The sequence below is a fragment of the Varanus komodoensis genome, unplaced genomic scaffold (assembly GCF_004798865.1).
Source record: "Varanus komodoensis strain SLA01 unplaced genomic scaffold, ASM479886v1 scaffold168, whole genome shotgun sequence".
NCBI lineage: Eukaryota > Metazoa > Chordata > Lepidosauria > Squamata > Varanidae > Varanus > Varanus komodoensis.
The window spans coordinates 55,293-61,790 of record NW_025335498.1 but is presented as its reverse complement, the minus strand read 5'-3'; positions in this window follow the sequence as shown (position 1 = coordinate 61,790).

Here is a 6,498-nt window from a genome sequence, read left to right as displayed (position 1 = left end):
GGAAAATAAAATCTGTCACTACCTCCATTTCTTCCCCATCTATTTGCCAGGAAGTGAGGGGACTGGATGCCATGATCTTAGTTTTCTTAATGTTGAGTTTCAAGCCAACTTTTGCGCTCTCCTCCTTCACCCGCATCAAAGGCACTTTAGTTCCTCTTCACTTTCTGCAATGAGAATGGTATCATCTGCATATCTGAGGTTGTTGATATTTCTCTCAGCAATCTTAATTCCAACTGGTGATTCATCTATGCCCACCTTTCTCATGATGTGTTCTGCATATAAGTTAAATAGGCAGGGCGACAGTATACAGCCTTACTGAACTCCTTTCTCAATTTTGAACCAATCAGTGGTTCTGTGCCCAGTTCTAACTGTTCCTTCTTGACCCACATATAGGTTTCTCAAGAGACAAATAAGATGGTCAGGTACTTCCATCTCTTCAAGAACTTGCCACAATTGGTTGTGATCCACACAACCAAAGGCTTTAGCATAGTCAATGAAGCAGAAAAAGATGATTTTCTGGAACTCCCTAGGTTTCTCCATGATCCAGCGTATGTTGGCAATATGATCTCTAGTTCCTCTGCTGCTTCGAAATCCTGCCTATCCTTCTGGTAGTTTTTGGTCCACATACTGCTGGAGCCTAGCTTGTAGGATTTTGAGCATCAATTTGCCAGCATGTGAAATGAGTGCAATGGTGTTGTAGTTTGAACATTCGTTGGCATTGCCCTTCTTTGGGATTGGAATGTAAACTGACCTTTTCCAACCCTGTGGCCACTGCTGAGTTTTCCAAATATGTTGGCATATTGAGTGTAGCACTTTTACTGCATCGTCTTTTAAGATTTTGAATAGCTCAGCTGAAATACTGTCACCTCCACTAGCTTTGTTGTTGCTCAGACTTCCTCAGGCCCATTTGACTTCACATTCCAGGATGTCAGGTTCGAGGTCAGTGACCACCCCATCATGGTTATCAGGGATGTTAAGCTCTTTCTAGTATAGTTCCTCTGTGTAATCTTGCCATCTCTCCTTAATCTCTTCTGCCTCTGTTAGGTCCCTGCCGTTTTGGTCCTTTACCATGCCCATCTTTGCATGACATGTTCCATTCATATCTCCAGTTTTCTTGAAGAAATATCTGGTCCTCCCTATTCTATTGTTTTCTTGTATTTCTTTGCACTGTTCATTTAAGAAGGCATTATTATTTCTTCTAGCTATTCTCTGGAATTCTTCATTCAATTGGTGTACCTTTCCTTTTCTCCCTTGCCTTTTGCTTCCCTTCTTTTCTCAGCTATTTGTTAAGCTTCCTTGGAGAGCCATTTTGCTTTCTTGCATTTCTTTTTCTTTGGGATGGTTTTAGATGCTACCACTTGTAGAATGTTGCAAACCTCCGTCCATAGTTCTTCAGGCACTCTGTTTATCAGATCTAATTTCTTTAATCTATTTGTCACCTCTACTGTATATTCATCAGGGATATGATATAGGTCATACCTGAGTGGCTTAGTGCTTTTCCCTACTTTCTTCATTTAAGCCTAAATTTTGCAATGAGAAGCTCATGATTTGAGCCACAGTCGGCTCCTGGTCTTGTTGTTACTGACTGTATAGAGCTTCTCCATTTTTTGCTGAAGAGCAGATAGTCAATCTGATTTCTCTGTTGACTGTCTGTTGACGTCCATGTGTAGAGTTGCCTCTACCAGCCTGTGCCCTGCTTCATTTTGTACTCCAAGGCCAAACTGATGGATTCCTGAAGGCTCTGGGGGATTTTCTCGTTGACAAGGCTGGTGCTCCTGTCGATGCCTTGGTTGAACTATGGAATGGGGAGATGACCAGGGCTATTGAAACGATCACTCCTAAGTGTCCTCTCCCACCTGGCAGAGCCCATCTCCTTGGTACACACCTGAATTATGGGCAATGAAGCAGGTTGGGAGATGTCTAGAGCATAGGTGGAGGAAATCATGGGATGAATCTGACCGAACACACTTAAGAGCCCACTATCAGGCCTATGCTGTGGTGGTGAGGGTGGCAAAGAAGAAATTCTTCTCTGCTTCCATTGCCTCCTCACAATGCCATCTGGCGGAGCTCTTTCAGGTGGTGCAGGAGCTAGTAAATCTGGGCCCAAAGAAAGATCTGGTGCCATCCTCAAAGGCCCGCTGTGACGACTTCGCCAAGTATATTAGGGAGAAAATCGGTCAGATTCGTCACGAGCTGGACTCTACTATTGAACCACATTCTATTGGGGAGGTACCAATGGCGCCGTCGAGTCCTCAATTGATGGAAGAATTTCAGTTGCTGCGGCCTGATGATGTGGACAAAGTGCTCGGACAAGTACGTCCTACCACCTGCTTACTAGACCCTTGCCCATCTTGGCTACTCAAGAATGCCAAGGACGGAATTGTGGCATGGATCCTGGTGGTGGTCAAGGCCTCTTTCAGAGACCGCCGGGTACCTGCCCCCTTAAAGGAGACTGTAGTCCGACCAGTCAGAAAGAAGGCATCCCTGGATCCAGAGGTGGTCACCAATTATAGACCGGTGCCCAACATTTCGTTCCTGGGCAAGGTGCTAGAGCGGGTGGTGGCGGGACAAATCCAGGCACTCTTGGATGAAACTGGTTATCTGAACCCATTTCAGTTTGGCTTCAGACCCGGGTATGGTACTGAATCTGCCTTGGTCGCCCTGTACGATGACCTGTGCAGGGAGAGAGAAAGAGGGACTGTGTCCCTGTTGGTTCTCCTGGACCTCTCAGCGGCTTTCGATACCATCAACCATGGTATCCTTCTGGATAGGCTAGCGGGATTGGGAGTTGGAGGCACCACTTTGTGGTGGTTCCGCTCCTATCTCAATGGCCGATTCCAGAAGGTGGTGTTGGGGGACTATGGCTCTGCGCCATGGCAGTTATGCCATCGAGTTCCGCAGGGGACCAGTTTGTCCCCCTTGCTATTTAACATCTACATGAAGCCGCTGGGAGAGGTCATCAGGAGGTGTGGGCTGTGGAGTCATCAGTACGCTGATGATCCCCAGCTCTACCTCTCATTCTCCACCAATCCAAGTGAGGCAGTGGCTGTACTGAATCGGTGCCTGGCCAATGTAATGGGTTGGATGAGGGCCAATAAAGTGAGGCTCAATCCAGACAAGACAGAGGTCCTGTAGGTGGGTGGTTCAGGCTTCGGGATGGGTGACTTGGGCCTTGTGTTAAATGGGGTTGCACTCCCTCTGAGGGATAGGGTTTGCAGCTTGGGAGTGCTCCTCGACCCTGAGCTGTCATTAGAAGCTCAGGTGATGGCGGTGGGGAGGAGCGCCTTCCTTCAGCTCCAGCTGATACATCAGCTGCATCCCTATCTGGAGGAGGACTGCCTGGCAACAGTAACTTCCCATTTGGATTACTGCACTGTATTCTATGTGGGGCTGCCCTTGAAGATGGTCCTGATACTTCAGATGGTGCAACACAGAGCTGCCAGGCTGCTGTCAGGGTCTGGGCGTTATTTTCATATAACCCCAGTCCTGTATCAGCTCCATTGGCTTCCCATCAAAGTCAGGGCTCAATTTGAGGTGCTGGTTATTACCTATAAAGCCCTAAATGGCTTGGGATGAGGACACCTAAAGGAACACCTTTTTCCCTACATGCCCTCCCACCTCCTGAGATCGGCAGTAGAGGCTCTCCTCCAGGAACCCTCTCTGAAGGAGAGCAGGAGACAAAGTACTTGGCGGAGGGCCTTCTCTGTGGTGGTGCCCCGACTACGGAATGCACTCCCTAGAGAGGTCCACCTGGCACCGTCATTATATGTTTTTTGGCACCAGGTCAGGACCTTTTTCTTTGGCCAATATTTCAACATATAGTAACCATATAGCCACTGCATAACCTGGGTGCCACTGCAGAGGAGGCCCTCCTCTGGAATTCCACTGATGGTCACATGGAGGTGGGCAGAGACCTGTTCTCCCCTGCAGAGGAGGGCAGGACGCGCTCCAACGGAGCAAAGCAGAGGGAACCAAGGTTCCATTTGGATGCCAGGAAGCACTTCCTGAGGGTTTGGAGCCCGAGGGTGTGGAATGGGCTTCCACGGGAGGTGGTTGATCCCCATTGGTAATGGTTTTCAAAGATAGGCTGGACATGCACATGGTGGGCATTTTGTGAGTGGAGCCAGCTGGAGCCGGTGGGGGCAGACTAGGTGACCCTGGAGGCCCCTTCTGAGTTTCTCTGTTTCTTTGTTTCTATGTTTCCTTAAGAGGCATAGACAGGATTCCTTCAAAAGTTTTATAGAATTCTGCTGGTAACCCATCCAGGTCTGGGGTTTTGTCATTCTTTTGTCTCTTGATTGCCTCAATTCTTCTGTCATTGTTACTTCTTCATTTATTGCTTTTTGGTATTTCTCCGATAGCTTTGGCAGATTTCCCTTTCGGATATATTCAATAATTTTCTCAGGTGAGGTCTCTTTATTCTGGTACAGCTTTGCAAAGAAATCTTCCACTGTTTTCTTAGTATGTGTTCTTTGTACTTTCAGTCATCCTTCTCTATCCTTCAGTTTAGATATTAGTCTCTTCTCTGTTTCCTTCTTTACTTCATAAGCTAACCATCTCCCTGTTTTATTAACATTTTTGAAAAAAAATCTTTTTAGTCAATTTCATTTGCTTGGTAAGTTCATTTGTGTCCAAGAGGTTCAGTTTATTTTTTAGAATATTCATTTCTGTCTAAAGGTCTGTTTTGGATGGTTTATCCTGTAGCTTCTGTTCATGCTTGGTCAATTCCTCTTCTAATTTAGATCATTCCTGCTTTCTCATTTTATTTATTTTTGCTGAGTATGTTATGATCAGCCCTCTGACGTAAGCTTTAACTGTATCCCAAACATTTTGCAAAGAGGTTTCTTCAATTTTATTGATTTGAACAAATATTTCCATTTTCTTGTTTATCTCTTCTTTAATTTGTTTTATCCTTTAATAAGGCTTTGTTTGGCACCCATCTGGGCATATTTCCTGTCCCTTTGTGTCATAGTTACAGGGTTATGATCTGCCCAGACATTTTCTCTATTTCAGCTTCTAACAGATCTGGTACTAAGTGAGGGGTTATCCAAATCATATCAATTCTAGACCACGACCTATGTCTATTCGAATAGAAAGTATATTTAGTAGATGTTGGGTTTTTATGTCTCCAGTTGTCTGTCAATCTAAATTCTTCAATTATATTAAAGCAAGACTTTGCAAGTATCTTCCTGCCTTTTTTTTCCTTAGTCGCACTCTTATGGTCCATTTTCTTGTCCACAATTGCATTGAAGTCTCCTGTTAAGCACAAAGTCTGATAATCCAATTGTGAGAGTAAAGTATGTTGTTTTTGTTAGAACATTCCTGGTGACATTGGCTTCCAGTTGATGTCGTGGTGAGACAACTGTGAAGAACGGGGCTCCCGTAAATCATGCTGGTAATCCATTCAGCAGGGGGTCATGAGAGGCCCATACAAACCCTTTCAGGGCAGGGATTAGAAGCCTGAGCTTACTTCTGGCCAGTGCAGAGCAGTGGCTCTGCATCTGCAGGGAGAAACGGGATTTTCTCAGTCAATGACACAAAGAAGAGAAAGCTCCCTGCAAGCCATCAATGACTGGCTATAGCGAAGAATAAAAGCTTGAAAAACATCAGACCTTCTGGGTGAGTATTTCTATTTTTTAAAAATATTACCCATGAAAGAACGTGAAGCAAATATTAATCTGGATAAAAGAAAAAAGAAAAGCCATTTTGATGGAGGGAGGAATTCCTCCCCCCTGTGGAGTTTAAGCGGGGACTAATCTAGGGGAGAGGAACTGAGATCTGGGAAATCTGAGGCTTGGAAAAGAAAAGCTCTTTAACCTCCCCAAGGGCAAAGAATCAAAATAGAAATTATTGCAGATTAATTGATAGAAAAGTATTTCTTCCTTGCTGGTTAGACTGCCCTAGGAGACATCTTTCTGTTGACGTCACATAATGAACAACTCTTTGCTGCCACCCTGTGGCCATTACTTATAATAGATACACTGTGTATTAAACAAGCCTTCTCCTTTCCTTTTTTTTCTCTGGAGGATTTTTGCTGTCATTTTTCAGCTGACAGTAAAAATCTCTCTCACTGTGAAAAAAAAAAACACTCCTCCTGCTCGGCACCTACATCGGCTACCCAGAGCCCAACTCATCAGTCCAAAATTGCAGATGGAGAAATATACCAAAAAGATCTACAAATGACACTTTTGGCGATACAAGCATCTCTAACATCTGTGCAAGCATCACAAGAGGCTGTGCAAAATTCAATATTAAAATTGACTTTAGAACAAAAGAACATGACGTTAGAAAAAAAGAATATAACGATGGAACAAAGAGAAAGAATGCATAAATTGCACAGCTCTGTTAGGGATGTATCTAATGAATTGACAGATGATGGACTTAAAACTGAACAGAATATATAAAAAATACAACCAGCCCATGCAAAAATTGAAACAGTAGGCAAAGAAAAACAACTATTAAAACAAACCAATAAGTCACTATGGGATTCAGTCGCTA